The sequence below is a fragment of the Mus musculus genome, chromosome 6 (assembly GCF_000001635.26).
Source record: "Mus musculus strain C57BL/6J chromosome 6, GRCm38.p6 C57BL/6J".
In the NCBI taxonomy this organism is placed as follows: domain Eukaryota; kingdom Metazoa; phylum Chordata; class Mammalia; order Rodentia; family Muridae; genus Mus; species Mus musculus.
Genome location: NC_000072.6, coordinates 7,619,573 through 7,637,202, shown reverse-complemented (window position 1 = coordinate 7,637,202; position 17,630 = coordinate 7,619,573). Strand labels below are relative to the sequence as shown.

The following is a 17,630-nucleotide window of genomic DNA, read 5'->3' as shown; positions in this document are numbered from 1 at the left end:
TGCTTCCTCCAGGGATCATGCTGACAAGTTCTGCCAGCTCAAGATGTACCCTGGCCCTGCCGTCCCACAGGTGTTTGAGCATCTGCACAGTGACCCCAGATAGCACATTCCTCAGCTGCTGCTTTTGAGGAGCTTGGAATTTCTTCAGTTCAGTTTCTTCCTTTAAATGAAATTGGCTTATTATTAGGTAATACCTCTGGGGTTTTGTTTCTGGTTTCAGTGCAGGCAAAATGCTTCCCTTTAGTGATGCTGATCTTTTATTAATTACAGCTGCTTTCTCAGCACCTATCGAAATGCTCTCCTGTCTATAAATTATATCTGGCAAGCATATTAATCTATTATTTCTAAGTTCAATTTTACTTGGGTTCTCAGGACATAGGAAGAGTGGTGCTAGATTCATTGCCATAATATAACAGGAATGGCCTCTGGCCCAATTCCATCTAGAGCACTGTTTTCCGTTGAAACTTGTGTGTAGGTCATCACTATCAAGGTTTCTCTAGGCATTATTGTCTTCTATCACAGTAGGGAAACTACTCTCAATGTATCATCTCTGTGTGTGTGTTGTGTGCGTGTTTGTGCACACACGCATGTGCACATATGTGTAATGCCCATATGTAGCACACAGTACTGTATAAATTTAACATATAGGAGACATCTTGGTTCTGAAACTCCACTGAGAGTAGTCTGCACAGGTGAGAGTGTGGACTACAGAAGCTAACAGCTTCTGGGACAGGCAGGAGCCACAGAGCTTCTGAGGCAACCCCCTTTTTGGGCCCCAGACATCTGGACACCTTACCGGCCAGAGGATAGGTGTCCACCCGGCCCAGGAGGGCTTTGCCTGAGCATCGGCTGCAGACATCTTGGCTCCGGGACTCCACCGAGAATATTTTGCACAGGTAAGAGTGTGGACTATAGAAGCTAACAGCTTCTGTGACAGCCCGAAGCAACACAGCTTCTGGGACAGGCCCTGTTTGGGGCCTTCATCTTCGGCCAGGTGGGAGGTCCGAATGCCAGATATCTGTGCACCTTCCCTGTAAGAGGAGAGCTTGCCTGTAGAGAGTGCTCTGACCACTGAAACTCAGAGGAGAGAGCTAGTCTCACAGGTCTGCTGATAGAGGCTAACAGAATCACGAGAGGAACAATCTCTAACCAGAGATAACTAAATCAACTAACTCCAGAGATTACCAGATGGCGAAAGGTAAACATAAGAATCTTACTAACAGAAACCAAGACCACTGACCATCATCAGAACCCAGCACTCCCACCTCGCCCAGTCCAGGGCACCCCAACACACTTGAAAAGGTAGACCCTGATTTAAAAGCATATCTCATGATGATGGTAGAGGACATCAGGAAGGACTTTAATAACTCACTCAAAGAAATACAGGAAAACACTGCTAAACAGGTAGAAGACCTTAAAGAGGAAGCAAAAAAAAAAAAAAATCCCATAAAGAATTGCAGGAAAACATGACCAGACAGGTGATGGAATTGAATAAAACCATCCAAGACCTAAAAAGGGAAGTAGACACAATAAAGAAAACCCAAAGTGAGGCAACACTAGAGATATAAACCATAGGAAAGAAATCTGGAACCATAGATGTGAGCATCAGCAACAGAATACAAGAGATGGAAGAGAAAATCTCAGGTGCAGAAGATTCCATAGAGAACATTGGCACAACAATCAAAGAAAATACAAAATGCAAAAAGATCCTAACTCAAAACATACAGGAAATCCAGGACACAATGAGAACACCAAACCTACGGATAATAGGAGTAGATGAGAATGAAGATTTTCAACTCAAAGGGCCAGCAAATATCTTCAACAAAATTATAGAAGAAAACTTCCCAAACCTAAAGAAAGAGATGCCCATGAACATACAAGAAGCCTAAGAACTCCAAATAGACTGGACCAGAAAAGAATTTCCTCCTGACACATAATAATCAGAACAACAAGTGCACCAAATAAAGATAGAATATTAAAAGCAGTAAGGGAAAAAGGTCAAGTAACATATAAAGGCAAGTCTATCAGAATTACACCAGACTTTTCACCAGAGACTGTGAAAGCCAGAAGAGCCTGGACAGATGTTATACAGACACTAAGAGAACACAAATGCCAATCCAGGCTACTATACCCAGCCAAACTTTCAATTACCTTAGATGGAGAAACAAAAGTATTCCACGACAGAACCAAATTCACACATTATCTTTCCACGAATCCCATCCTTCAAAGGATAATAACAGAAAACCTTGTATTGGTTTAATACAAGGACAGAAACCACGTCCTAGAAGAAGCAAGAAGGTAATCCCTCAACAAACCAGAAAGAAGAAAGCCACAAGAACAAAATGCCAACTTTAACAAGCAAAACAATAGGAAGCAACAATTGCTTTTCCTTAATATGTCTTAATATCAATGGACTCAACTCCCCAATAAAAAGACATAGACTAACAGACTGGCTACAAAAACAAGGACCCAACATTTTGCTGCTTACAGGAAACACATCTCAAGGAAAAAGATAGACACTACCTCAGAATGAAAGCTGAAAAACAATTTTCCAAGCAAATGGTCTGAAGAAGCAAGCTGGAGAAGCCATTCTAATATCTAATACAATCAACTTCCAACCCAAAGTCATCAAAAAAGACAAGGAGGGGCACTTCATACTCATCAAAGGTAAAATCCTCTAAGAGGAACTCTCAATTCTGAATATCTACGCACCAAATGCAAGGGCAGCCACATTCATTAGAGACACTTTAGTAAAGCTCAAAGCATACATTGCACCTCACACAATAATAGTGGGAGACTTCAACACACCACTTTCACCAATGGACAGATCATGGAAACAGAAACTAAACAGGGACACAGTGAAACTGACAGAAGTTATGAAACAAATGGATCTAACAGATATCTACAAAACATTTTATCCTAAAACAAAAGGATATACCTTCTTCTCAGCACCTCATGGTAACTTGTACAAAAATTGATGACATATGTGGTCACAAAACAAGCCTCAACAGATACAAAATTATTGAAATTGTCCCATGCATCCTATCAGACCACCATGGACTAAGGCTGATCTTCAATAACAAAATAAATAATAGAAAGCCAACATTCACGTGGAAACTGAACAACACTCTTCTCAATGATACCTTGGTCGAGGAAGGAATAAAGAAAGAAATTAAGGACTTTTCAGAGTTTAATGAAAATGAAGCCACAACATACCCAAACTTATGGGACACAATGAAAGCATTTCTAAGAGGAAAACTCAAAGCTCTGAGTGCCTCCAAAAAGAAACTAGAGAGAGCACACATTAGCAGCTTGATAACACACCTAAAAGCTCTAGAACAGAAGGAAGCAAATTAACCCAAGTGGAGTAGACTGCAGGAAATAATCAAACCCAGGGGTGAAATCAACCAAGTGAATACAAGAAGAACTATTCAAACAATCAACCAAACGAGGAGCTGGTTCTTTGAGAAAATCAACAAGATAGATAAACCCTTAGCCAGACTCACTAGAGGGCACAGGGACAAAATCCTAATTAACAAAATCAGAAATGAAAAGGGAGACATAACAACAGATACTGAAGAAATCCAAAACACCATCAGATCCTTCTACAAAAGGCTATACTCAACAAAACTGGAAAACCTGGATGAAATGGACATGTTTCTAGACAGATACCAGGTACCAAAGTTAAATCAAGATCAGGTTAATGGTCTAAACAGTCCTATAACCCCTATAGAAATAGAAACAGTCATTAATAGTCCCCCAACCATAAAAAGCCCAGGACCAGATGGGTTTAGTGCAGAGTTCTACCAGACCTTCAAAGAAGATCTAATCCCAGTTCTTCACAAACTATTCCACAAAATAAAAACAGAAGGTACTCTACCCAACTCATTCTATGAAGCCACAATTACTCTGATACCCAAACCACAAAAAGACCCAACAAAGATAGAGAACTTCAGACCAATTTCCCTTATGAGTTTTGGTGCAAAAATCCTCAATAAAGTTCTTGCTAACCGAATCCAAGAACACATCAAAACAATCATCAATCCTGACCAAGTAGGTTTCATCCCAGGGATGCAGGAATGGTTCAATATACAGAAATCCATCAACGTAATCCCGTATATAAATAATCTCAAAGACAAAAACCACATGATCATCTCGATAGATGCAGAGAAAGCATTTAACAAAATCCAACACCCATTCATGATAAAAGTCTTGGACAGATCAGAAATACAAGGCCCATACCTAAACATGATAAAAGCAATCTACAGCAAACCAGTAGCCAACATAAAAGTAAATGGTAAGAAGCTGGAAGCAATCCCACTAAAATCAGGGACTAGACAAGGCTGCCCACTTTCTCCCTACTTATTCAACATTGTACTTGAAGTCCTAACCAGAGCAATTCGACAACAAAAGGAGATCAAGGGGGATACAAATTGGAAAGGAAGAAGTCAAAATATCACTTTTTGCAGATGATATGATAGTATATATAAGTGACCCAAAAAATTCCACCAGAGAACTCCTAAACCTGATAAACAGCTTCGGTGAAGTAGCTGGATATAAAATTAACTCAAACAAGTCAATGGCCTTTCTCTACACAAAGAATAAACAGGCTGAGGAAGAAATTAGGGAAACAACACCCTTCTCTTTAGTCATAAATAATATAAAATACCTTGGCATGACTCTAAATAAGGAAGTGAAAGATCTGTATTATAAGAATTTCAAGTCTCTGAAGAAAGAAATTAAAGAAGATTTCAGAAGATGGAAAGATCTCCCATGCTCATGGATTGACAGGATCAATATAGGAAAAATGGCTATCTTGCCAAAAGCAATCTACAGATTCAATTCAATCCCCATCAAAATTCCAACTCTATTCTACAAGGAATTATAAAGGGCAATCTTCAAATTCATCTGGAAGAACAAAAAGCTAGGATAGCAAAAACTCTTCTCAAGAATAAAGAACCTCTGGTGGAATCACCATGCCTGACCTAAAGCTGTACTACAGAGCAATTGTGATAAAAACTGCATGGTACTGGTACAGCAACAGACAAGTAGACCAATGGAATAGAATTGAAGACCCAGAAATGAACCCACACACCTATGGTCACTTGATCTTTGACAAGGGAGCAAAAACCATCCAGTGGAAAAAAGACAGCATTTTCAACAAATGGTGCTGGCACAATTGGCTGTTATCATGTAGAAGAATGACAATTGATCCATTCATATCTCCTTGTACTAAGGTCAAATCTAAGTGGATTAAGGAACTCCAAATAAAACCAGAGACACTGAAACTTATAGAGGAGAAAGTAGGGAAAACTCTAGAAGATATGGGTACAGGGGAAAAAATCCTGAATAGAAGAGCAATGGCTTGTGCTGTAAGATCAAGAATCGACAAATGGGACATCATAAAATTGCAAAGCTTCTGCAAGGCAAAAGATGCCGTCAATAATAAAAAAAAGGTCACAAACAGATTGGGAAAGGTTCTTTACCTATCCTAAATCAGATAGGGGTCTAATATCTAATATATATAAAGAACTCAAGAAGGTGGACTCCAGAAAATCAAATAACCCCATTAAAAAATGGGGCTCAGAGCTAAACACAGAATTCTCACCTGAGGAATACAGAATGGCAGAGAAGCACCTGAAAAAATATTCAGCATCCTTAATCATCAGGGAAATGCAAATCAAAACAACCCTGAGATTCCACCTCATACCAGTCAGAATGGCTTAGATCAAAAATTCAGGTGACAGCAGGTGCTGGGGAGGATGTGGAGAAAGAGGAACACTCTTTCATTGCTGGTGGGATTGCAAGCTTGTAAAACAACTCTGGAAATCAGTCTTGTGGTTCCTCAGAAAACTGGACATAGTACTACCAGAGGATTCCACAATACCTCTCCTGGGCATATATCCAGAACATGTCCCAATCGGTAAGAAGGACACATGCTCCACTATGTTCATAGCAGCCTTATTTATAATAGCCAGAAGCTGGAAAGAACCCAAATGCCCCTCAACAGAGGAAAGGATACAGAAAATGTGGTACATTTACACAATGGAGTACTACTCAGCTATTAAAAAGAATGAATTTATGAAATTCCTAGGCAAATGGATGGACCTGGAGGGCATCATCCTGAGTGAGGTAACTCAATCACAAAAGAACTCAAATGATAAGTACTCCCTGATAAGTGGATATTAGCCCAGAAATTTAGAATGCCCAAGATATAAGATACAATTTGCTAAACGCATGAAACTTAAGAAGATAGAAGACCAAAGTGGAGACACTTTGCCCCTTCTTAGAATTGGGAACAAAACACCCATGGAAGGAGTTACAGAGACAAAGTTTGGAGCTGTGTCAAAAGGATGGACCATCTAGAGACTGCCATATCCGGGGATCCATGTCATAATCAGCATCCAAACGCTGACACCATTGCATACACTAGCAAGATTTTGCTGAAAGGACCCAGATATGGCTGTCTCTTGTGAGACTATGCTGGGGCCTGGCAAACACAGAAGTGGATGCTCACAGTCAGCTATTGGATGGATCACAGGGCCCTCAATGGAGGAGTTAGAGAAAGTACCCAAGGAGATAAAGGGATCTGCAATCCTATAGGTGTAACAACAATCGGAACTAACCAGTACCCTCCCCGCCCCCCCCCCCCCCGAGCTCGTGTCTCTAGCTGCATATGTATCAGAAGATGGCCCAGTCGGCCATCAGTGGAAAGAGAGGCCCATCAGTCATGCAAACTTTATCTGCCTCAGTACAGGGGAACGACAGGGCCAAGAAGTGGGAGTGGGTGCGTGGGGGAGTGGGTGGGGGAGCATGTGGGGGAGTTTTGGGATAGCACTGGAAATGTAAATGAAATAAATACCCAAGTAAAAAATAAATTTAACATATACAATGAAAAATGTTTTAAAAAAGAACCACATGGCAAATATGACTTTGAAATTCAGTCTGCTTCCCCCATACCTTTAAATACTTTATGATTATGTATTTTAAATGTTCCTAAAGTCTATATATGTTTATATTGGTTGGTATCTTCTCCTCTGTTTCCTACACCGACTTCTGTTAATATGATTTCCATATTTTGGGATGTGTGGGCTAATGCATTTGCTGTGGCATGGCCTTCTGTTTTCTGAGTGTATCCAGAGTGACTCATTTCCCCAGTGTTCTAGTGATGCGCTATGAGGATGTTTCCTGTTTTGATTATTATAAACAATGCTGTTGTGATCATGAGAGCAAAGATAAATCCATTTAATTATATCAAACTACATCGAAAAATCTTTAAAAAGTAGAAAAGGCAATTTTGAAATATATTTTTAGTGCATATAACAAACAGAGAGCCGGTATTCAGGATGCACAAATCAATACAAATCAATAGGAAAAATACAAAGACAACAACAGTCAGAAATAGTTGTGGGACAATTTACCGAGGAACAGAAGCGTAAACCTGAGTGGCCAGTATAATAATAAGAGATGTCTCACAGCACAAAATGCAGATGAAACATAGAGTAGCTACACCTATTCCACTGTGGGTAAAGAGAAGGACCCCATACTGAGCAGATGAGGTTTGATGAAAACACATTTTACATGGCTTGAGGAAGTAAAATTGGTACAATTATCTTAGAAAACACAATCTGGGAGAGTCACCAATCTGGAAGAGTCACAGGTATGAACACTTATGAATAGAGAAAACTCCTACCCAGGCATTTGGAGAGGCGTGTAAAGGATCGCCAGGCCTTCCGAACTAACTTTTTTTTTTTTTTTTTTTTTTTTTTGTGAGTACGTGGATCATGCAAGGCATGCTAAGTTAGAGTGTCTTAGTTATCTCTGTCTCTATATTAAGAGCATATATTGAATTTTGTTTTTTGGAACTTTTTGTTATTTTGCATTGACATCAAACCTAGGACCTTACACATGCCTAACAAATGTTTTCACTGAGCTATGTGCTCTGTTAAGGTGTGAGGGAGAGATTCTGGGTAGATCTTGAAATCTTAGTTAAATTGCCATCTTTATGCTTAATTTCATCTATACATTAAAAAACTAAATTTTGGGTGTAAAAATACCCTAAAGTTCTCTCTCTCTCTCTCTCTCTCTCTCTCTCTCTCTCTCTTTCCTCCTCCTCCTCCTCCTCCTCCCCCTCCTCCTCCTCCTCCTCCTCCTCCTCCTCCTCCTCCTCCTCCCCCTCCTCCTCCTCCTCCTCCTCCTCCTCCTCCTCCCCCTCCTCCTCCTCCTCCCCCTCCTCCTCCTCCTCCTCCTCCCCCTCCTCCTCCTCCTCCTCCTCTAATGTCTACTGTGGGTTTTGTAATGAGCTGAAGAGAAGGAGGTGAAACAGCTACTGCTTGTTACTTTTAAATTTTTTAAGGCTCAAATACTTCTGTCTGTGCTCTTATAAGCATCTCTACCCAGAAGACAAATCAAAGCTTTTCAGGGAGACTCCATTATCTAGATGAACCTACCTTGTTTTCCATCACCTCCGTTTCTCTCTGACTGCAGAGGACACTCAGTAATCAGTGGTTGATAGCGACCTGTGATGGAGCTTTGATCTGACGATCTCCTGAGTTTTTATCTGGAAAGAGACATTAAGGCCATCCACTTAGTCACCAGAAGGAAATGAATACACAGATATAGAATGGCTTAGGAAATTACTGAGCACAGCCAAGAATAATTCCCCGAAGTTCCCTAGCTCGGCTTCTAAGATTCAGAGGAAACTTAGAATAAGATTAAGAATAAGAAAATATGACGGGAGAGCTGTGGAAGAGGCGTTTATGTAGTTCTCAGTATGCTCCAATATACTATTCCTAAAACACCTCAGAGGGGAAATAAAACACATTTTCAAAAGTTCTTTCCCCACCCCCACCCCAACCCAGTAGGTTAACACACAGCTGTAACCCTGGTACCTGTGCAGGGAAGGAAGAAATATTAGGAGTTCAAAGTCCCTCTAGATAACACAATGATGTGGAGAGTGGAGATCAGCCTGGGTTGCATAAGATCCTGCCTAAAAAAAACAAAACAAAACAAAACAAAAAAAAAAAACCCACCACTCCAAACCCCCAAATAAACAAAAAATAAACAAAAAAATTAAAAAGTTTTTTTCTAACTTATGTAGGGCAGGGATATTTTTATGTTTTGAAAATTAGCTTATAATTTTATATGTGAGCACAATATATTCAGATCATATCCAAGCCCACTTCTTACTCTCAACTCTCCCAGAGGCCACTTTCCCATGTAATGTTTTTTTTCTTAAAAATGAAAGAAATAGTGATATCATTAGGCATTTTTGTTTTTACATATCACATACAGTATCATCTGTAGTGAAAAAAAATCTGACTTTTTTATTCATCAGATTAATGCACTCTTCTTTCCCAGTTAGAAAATTCAACTTTAATTTAGCAAATGAGATTTCAGAGGGTACTGTGTACAGATTATCAAAGTTGCCAATAGTAGAAGCTCTGCAGGCAAGCAATGTCTTTTATAATTTATATCATTCCATTATTTACGAATACTTTTGTCAACAGTTTTGGGACTAATACCTCAGACTGAAGACATCATGAATGTTCTGCTGTGATAAATGATACCCGCGCGTAGGATATCTGTTCCACATTCTTTGAATTTTACCCGCTTTGTGTGGAAACAGTGAGACGCACGTTTTCCCTGCTTCACACTTTAGTGATGGCCGTCAGTATCTGAAACAACAAAAAATTAAGCATGCATAGCAAAGAAGAAGGACAATCTGCACAGACAACGCTTTCCTAAGCCTTAGTAGAGTATTTTGGGAATCTACCACCCTCTATTGCCCTTTTCTGCCACAGGAGTCTACTGAAGAGAGCCTAAGGAAAATGTGTCTCTTCCGCTCCAATACGTAACAGGTTGTTACCGTAACTCCAGCGCTGGGTCTTTACCCGGTATTGAATTTGGAAGCCTAGATGAATGTTTCAGCTCACAAGCAGGAAGCCCTAAGTGCGTTACTCATGTAATGTGGCTCCTGGTGCGTAAGTTAACTGTAGAGAAGTGGGGGAAATGAGGCTCACTGTGCTCTAAGGTAAAGACTCAGGCTCTAGGACTCTGAACTGCTTACAAAGAGCTGCCTCTCTTGGAAGCTTAGAGAGCTCCGTTCTGACTTAGGGAAAGGCAGAAGGCAAGACACATTCTCATGTGTCCTAGCTCTCTTGCTCTGACCACTGACTCACCTCCCTTTTCTGTCCCCATAGCTCTATATGCTTGTTACATTCTGTCCCATGGGAACATGGTGCAGTTCAGGTCTTCTTGGGTGGTGGCCGTAAGACACAGGCAGAAAGGCATAGATCTGCTCACACTTGCAAGGCTTAACAAACTGTGCAGGTTAAGGCAAAAGGGGGTTCTTCATTCAAGGATGTGAACTGAGGAAACCAATACCTTCAATCACACCTACACCTTTTCCTTAGCTCTTTTCCATAGCATTTAAAATTTCAACACCAAAAGTTCCTTTATGGGCTAGAGATATGGCTCAGTAATTAAGAGCACCAAGTGCCTTTCCAGAGGACCCTGGTCGATTTCCATCACCCACGTGATGGCTCATGACCATATGTAACTCAGGTTCTCAGTGTAAAGAAATACTCAGTGAGATCATGGCCAGGTAGGACCAACTGTTGTAATTCATTCTAGCAGGGATTAACAGAGATCAGAGACACAGGAGATGGAGTTATCACAAATGAGAAGGGGAATAGAAAAGGGAGGTGAGTTTGTGGAGAGAGAGAGAGAGAGAGAGAGAGAGAGAGAGAGAGAGAGAGAGAGAGAGAGAGAGAGAGAGAGAGAGAGAGAGAGGAGAATGTGACTTGTTAATCACCTCAGCAATCAGCTCTTTTATTCTGTTCTTTTCTGTTTTCAAACTACAGTTAAAAATATTTATTTATCAGTATTTTATGGGCATGAATATTTTGCATGCACATATGAACCATGTGGCTGGCAGAGGCCAGAAGAGGGCACCAGATCACCTAAAACTGAAATTAAAGACAGTTTTCAGCTGCCATGTGGGTACTGGGAACCACTTGGGTCCTCTGCAAGAAGAGCCCAGTGAGATCATGGCCAGGTAGGAGCAACCATGGTAATTAGTTCTAGCAGGGATCAGAATGGCAGCTCTTAGCTGTCGCTCCAGCCCTTTCATGTGCATTTTTTGAAAGAACTCTCTCTATCAAAATTACATTTTTAAGTATGTTAAATTCTTTGCTCTTTTAGGTTAATTTCTCTTTTGGTCTGCACACTCAGTGTGACATTACTCTGAATGCCTGCTACTAAAAATTTCCCTATAAAATATCCTTGCCACTTTTCAGAGATTTCAACTTTCTCAAAAATGAAGACATCCTTTAGTGGTAATGGAAGAGTGTTATGCAGCAGAAACTTTCTAAAGATGATGCATTGTGGCATCATTTCACCAAGTGCTAGTCCAGCTCTGGGTATTGTGCATAGAGAACACAAGAAAATAGCTCCGAGGGTGGCAATAAAAACTTGGAGCATTTTGTGCTTCACTATTAAGCAGGGCCGTAGATATTTAGATGGAATATCAAATGGGAAGGCTAGAGTTAGACATGAATAAGTGCTATTCAAGGGAAGTCACTCAGCAGACATCATCTGAGGCTCAGTTAATGAGAACATCCAGTAAGTGTTCATGCTGGGAGAGATGTTTTATTAATACCATGCCATTGGTTGTTTCAGAAACGACTGAAAAGTGGTTCTCAGAAAATCCCATGAAGTTGGGTGTACATGGGAAAAGCGTAAATAGCTGGAGCAGGTGGTCTGCAATCCCCTTTGCATGGTACCTGGCTGAACAAGAATCCACTGTGGGGTGGGTGTGGCTTAGGAGGGTTTGGAGGTCAGGATGCACAGGGACTGGCATTTCTTGAAGACAATGATGGTGAAGGAGAATCAGGGCTCTAGGTCAAGGATAGAAGACAGTAGTGGGAAGCAGGGGCTTGACACACCCAAAAGGGTGTGCCCTAGGTGTGAAGAAGAGTGGTAAATAGATCCTTTTGTGGGGCTTCAACAATAGCTTGTCTCCTCCCCAATACTCTGTTATAGACACTTGTGAAACTAGCTTTCTAACCATAAATAAGAAATATTAGAGGCAAGCAAATGCAAATAAGATTTAAGAGTTTTATCAAGATCCATATTCACACAGATAAACTTAAGACATAATATACATACATCTCCAGAGATGTATGTACGGCACCACACTAGAAATGTTTACTATTGATACTTATATTGTCATGTTTCTGTGAGATATGTGTTTGTGCACAGCATCTAATATTGTTTCACATTTTTCAAAATTTTCATTAAGGGTATGTTCTCTCTGCAAGGCTCATTCCCTGCTTTAACTGCGTGTTCTTGAAGTTTAGTCATTTTAACTATTGTTTTTCATTGTATTTCATTGACAGCCATTCTGCCATTCTTCCCTTATCTTCCTATGGGTGGAAGGAAGCATGTGGACTTTTCTAGGGTCAAGGCTGAAGAGAGTACAGCCTGATAATAGAATTTCTGTGTCTAGAACTTCCCAAGATAATTGTGTGAAGAAAGTTATTAACTTATAGGAGCTACTTATTTAGACATTATCTCTCAGTTATATACATGGTAATCAGTAGTTTCTTTTTTATTTTCATGATCTATTCTCTTAACTGATAGATAATGTTTAATGAATTTATTGCTACATCCTGGTAGCTTTTTAAGCTTCAAAGATATTCTTCCAACTTTTCTTAAGTTTGGAGTCTTGATTTTCAGATCATACATCAAACCCTCAATATGTTTAGAATTTGTAGTTGAGTAGAATGCCAAATATCAAGCAAACTGTTCTTTTATTATTATTATTATTGGGTATTTATTTCATTTACATTTCCAATGCTATCCCAAAAGTCCCTCACACCCTCCCACACCCACTCCCCCGCCCACCCACTCCCACCGCTTGGCCCTGGCTTTCCCCTGTACTGAAGCATATAAAGTCTGCACGACCAATGGGCCTCTCTTTCCACTGATGGCTGACCAGGCCATCTTCTGATACATGTGCAGCTAGAGACACGAGCTCTGGGGGGCCGGGGGGGGTACTGGTTAGTTCATAATGTTGTTCCACCTATAGGGTTGCAGGGTTGCAGGTCTCTTTAGCTCCCTGGGTACTTTCTCTAGCTCCTCCATTGGGGGCCCTGTGATCCATCCAATAGCTGACTCTGAGCATCCACTTATGTGTTTGCTAGGCCCCAGCCTAGTCTCACAAGAGACAGCTATATCAGGGTCCTTTAAGCAAAATCTTGCTAGTGTATGCAATGGCGTCAGCGTTTGGAGGCTAATTATGGGATGGATCTCCGGGTATGGCAGCCTCTAGATAGTCCATTCTTTCATCTCAGCTCCAAACTCTGTCTCTGTAGCTCCTTCCATTGGTGCCTTGCTCCAAATTCCAAGAAGGGGCAAAGTATCCACACCTTGCTCTTCGTTCTTCCCGAGCTTCATGTGTTTCCCAAATTGTATCTTATATCTTGGGTATTCTAAGTTTCTGGGCTAATGTCCACTTATCAAGTGAGTATATATCATGTGAGTTCTTTTGTGATTGAGTTACCTCACTCAGGATGATGTCCTCCAGGTCCATTCATTTGCCTAGGAATTTCATAAATTCATTCTTTTTAATAGCTGAGTAGTACTCCATTGTGAAAATGTACCACATTCTCTGTATCCATTCCTCTGTTGAGGGGCATCTGGGTTCTTTCCAGCTTCTGGCTATTATAAATAAGGCTGCTATGAACATAGTGGAGCATGTGTCCTTCTTACCGATTGGGACATGTTCTGGATATATGCCAGGAGAGGTATTGTGGGATCCTCTGGTAGTACTATGTCCAGTTTTCTGAGGAACCACAAGACTGATTTCCAGAGTGATTGTACAAGCTTGCAATCCCACCACCAATGGAGGAGTGTTCCTCTTTCTCCACATCCTCCCCAGCATCTGCTGTCACCTGAATTTTTGATCTTAACCATTCTGACTGGTGTGAGGTGGAATCTCAGGGTTGTTTTGATTTGCATTTCCCTGATGATTAAGGATGCTGAATATTTTTTTCAGGTGCTTCTCAGACATTCAGTATTCCTCGGGTGAGAATTTTTGTTTAGCTCTGAGCCCCAATTTTTAATGGGGTTATTTGATTTTCTGGAGTCCACCTTCTTGAGTTCTTTATATATATTGGATATTAGTCCCCTATCTGATTTAGGATAGGTAAAGATCCTTTCCCAATCTGTTGGTGGCCTTTTTGTCTTATTGACAGCATCTTTTGCCTTACAGAAGCTTTGCAAATTTATGATGTCCCATTTGTCGATTCTTGATCTTACAGCACAAGCCATTGCTGTTCTGTTTAGGGATTTTTCTCCTGTGCCCATATCTTCGAGGCTTTCCCCCACTTTCTCCTCTATAAGTTTCAGTGTCTCTGGTTTTATTTGGAGTTCCTTAATCCATTTAGATTTGACCTTAGTACAAGGAGATAGGAATGGATCAATTCACATTCTTCTACATGATAACCGCCAGTTGTGCCAGTACCATTTGTTGAAATGCTGTCTTTTTTCCACTGGATGGTTTTAGCTCCCTTGTCAAAGATCAAGTGACCATAGGTGTGTGGGTTCATTTCTGGGTCTTCAATTCTACTTGTACTGGTCTACTTGTCTGTTGCTGTACCAGTACCATGCAGTTTATATCACAATTGCTCTGTAGTACAGCTTTAGGTCAGGCATGGTGAGTCCACAAGAGGTTCTTTTATCCTTGAAAAAAGTTTTTGCTATCCTAGGTTTTTTGTAATTCCAGATGAATTTGCAGATTGCCCTTTCCAATTCGTTGAAGAATTGAGTTGGAATTTTGATGGGGATTGCATTGAATCAGTAGATTGCTTTTGGCAAGATAGCCATTTTTACTATATTGATCCTGCCAATCCATGAGCATGGGCGATCTTTCCATCTTCTGAGATCTTCTTTAATTTCTTTCTTCAGAGACTTGAAGTTCTTATCATACAGATCTTTCACTTCCTTATTTATAGTCATGCCAAGGTATTTTAAATTATTTGTGACTATTGAGAAGGGTTTTGTTTCCCTAATTTCTTTCTCAGCCTGTTTATCCTTTGTGTAGAGAAAGGCCATTGACTGGTTTGAGTTAATTTTATATCCAGATACTTCATTGAAGCTGTTTATCAGGTTTAGGACTTCTCTGGTGGAATTTTTAGGGTTACTTATATATACTATTATGTTATCAGCAAAAAGTGATATTTTGACTTCTTCCTTTCAAATTTGTATCCCCTTGATCTCCTTTTTTTGTTGAATTGGTCCGGTTAGGACTTCCAGTACAATGTTGAATAGGTAGAGAGAAAGTGGGCAGCCTTGTCTAGTTCCTGATTTTAGTGGGATTGCTTCCAGCTTCTCACCATTTACTTTTATGTTGGCTACTGGTTTGCTGTAGATTGCTCTTATCATGTTTAGGTATGGGCCTTGAATTCCTGATCTTTCCAAGACTTTCATCATGTGCTGTTAGGAGCGGGTGTGGCGGCAGTCCCAAAGGCGCCAGGGACTGTAGCTAAGTCGTATGACTTGCACCTGACTTCCTCACATAAGCCACAAACATCTTGAGAGCTGCGCAAGTGCATCAGGATACCGGTGAATCCAGTTTGATGGAGATATGCCCCTGCTGCCCTGATAGCTGAAGCTGTGTGCCTGGTGAGGCGGCATGGCCTGCTGTGCGTGGATGAGAGTATAAAAGAGTGAGAGGCCCAGGGTTCGGGGGAGATATAAACAAGAAGAAACAGGACTGAATAAACTGCTGTTAGAAGGACTGGTGGTCGTGTCGTTCTTGCTGGTCGAGAGCGGACATGATAATGTGCATTGATTTTAAGAGATTTTGAGGAAAAGTAATTTTTTCTTCCTATTATTTTTGGTGTCAAAGTTGGCATTCTGTTCTCATGGCTGTCTTTTTTAGGTTTTTTGAAGGATTACTTTCTTGCTTTTTCTAGGACGTGATTTCTTTCCTTGTATTTTTTTTTCTGTTATTATCCTCCTGGCGAGATTCATGGAAAGATAATGTGTGAATTTGGTTTTGTCTCGGAATACTTTCTCCATCTATGGTAATTGAAAGTTTTGCTGGGTATAGTAGCCTGGGCTGGCATTTGTGTTCTCTTAGGGTCTGTATAACATCTGTCCAGGATCTTCTAGCTTTCATAGTCTCTGGTGAAAAAATCTGGTGTAATTCTGATAGGCTTGCCTTTTTATGTTACTTGACCTTTTTCCCTTACTGCTTTTAACATTCTATATTTATTTAGTGCATTTTTTGTTCAGATTATTATGTGTCGGGAGGAATTTTTTTTCTGGTCCAGTCTATTTGGAGTTCTGTAGGCTTCTTGTATGTTCATGGGCATCTCTTTCTTTAGGTTTGGGAAGTTTTCTATAATTTTGTTGAAGATATTTGCTGGAATTTTGAGTTGAAAATCTTCATTCTCATCTACTCCTATTGTCTGTAGGTTTGGTCTCCTCATTGTGTCCTGGATTTCCTGTATGTTCTGAGTTAGGATCTTTTTGCATTTTGCATTGTCTTTGATTGTTTTGCCGATGTTCTTTATGGAATCTTCTGCACCTGAGATTTTCTCTTCTATCTCTTGTATTTTGTTGCTGATGCTCACATTTATAGTTCCAGATTTCTTTCCTAGGGTTTCTTTTTTTTTTCTTTTTTCTTTTTTAATTTATTTTTTTATTAGGTATTTTCCTCGTTTACATTTCCAATGCTATCCCAAAAGTCCCCCATACTCACCCCCCCCTACCCTCCCACTCCCCCTTTCTGGCCCTGGCATTCCCCTGTACTGGGGCATATAAAGTTGTAAGTCCAAAGGGCCTCTCTTTCCAGTGATGGCTGATTAGGCCATCTTTTGATACATATGCAGCTAGAGACAAGAACTCCGGGGTACTGGTTAGTTCATATTGTTGTTCCACCTATAGGGTTGCAGTTCCCCTTAGCTCCTTGGGTACTTTCTATAGCTTTTCCATTGGGGGCCGTGTGACCCATTCACTAGCTGACTGTGAGCATCCACTTCTGTGTTTGCTAGGCCCTGGCATAGTCTCACAAGACACAGCTATATCTGGGTCCTTTCAGCAAAATCTTGCTAGTGTATGCAATGGTGTCAGCGTTTGGAAGCTGATTATGGGATGGATCCCTGCATATGGCAATCACTAGATGGTCCATCCTTTCGTCACAGCTCCAAATTTTGTCTCTGTAACTCCTTCCATGGGTGTTTTGTTCCCATTTCTAGGAAGGGGCAAAGTGTCCACACTTTGGTCTTCGTTCTTCTTGAGTTTCATGAGTGTAACAAATTGTATCTTATATCTGTGTATCCAAAGTTTCTGGGCTAATATCCACTTATCAATGAGTACATATTGTGCGAGTTCCTTTGTGATTGGGTAACCTCACTCAGGATGATACCCTCCAGGTCCATCCATTTGGCTAGGAATTTCATAAATTCATTTTTTTAAATAGCTGAGTAGTATTCCATTGTGTAAATGTACCACATTTTCTGTATCCTTTCCTCTGTTGAGGGGCATTTGGGTTCTTTCCAGCTTCTGGCTGTTATAAATAAGGCTGCTATGAACATAGTGGAGCATGTGTCCTTCTT

The 17,630-nt window shown here is 40.5% G+C and overlaps 1 long non-coding RNA gene across 1 annotated transcript in view; it reads right to left on the bottom strand.

Moving 5' to 3' along the window:
• The window catches only part of Gm35051, a 39,081-nt gene extending 29,403 nt beyond the window's left edge, over positions 1 to 9,678 (bottom strand). Inside the window, exons 1-2 of the long non-coding RNA XR_003956404.1 lie at positions 9,525 to 9,678; positions 8,451 to 8,560 (exon numbers count right to left, since the gene is read on the bottom strand). This is a non-coding gene — a long non-coding RNA (predicted gene, 35051). The remainder of the gene's footprint in view (positions 1 to 8,450; positions 8,561 to 9,524) is intronic.
• Between the last annotated feature and the right edge of the window lie 7,952 nt (positions 9,679 to 17,630).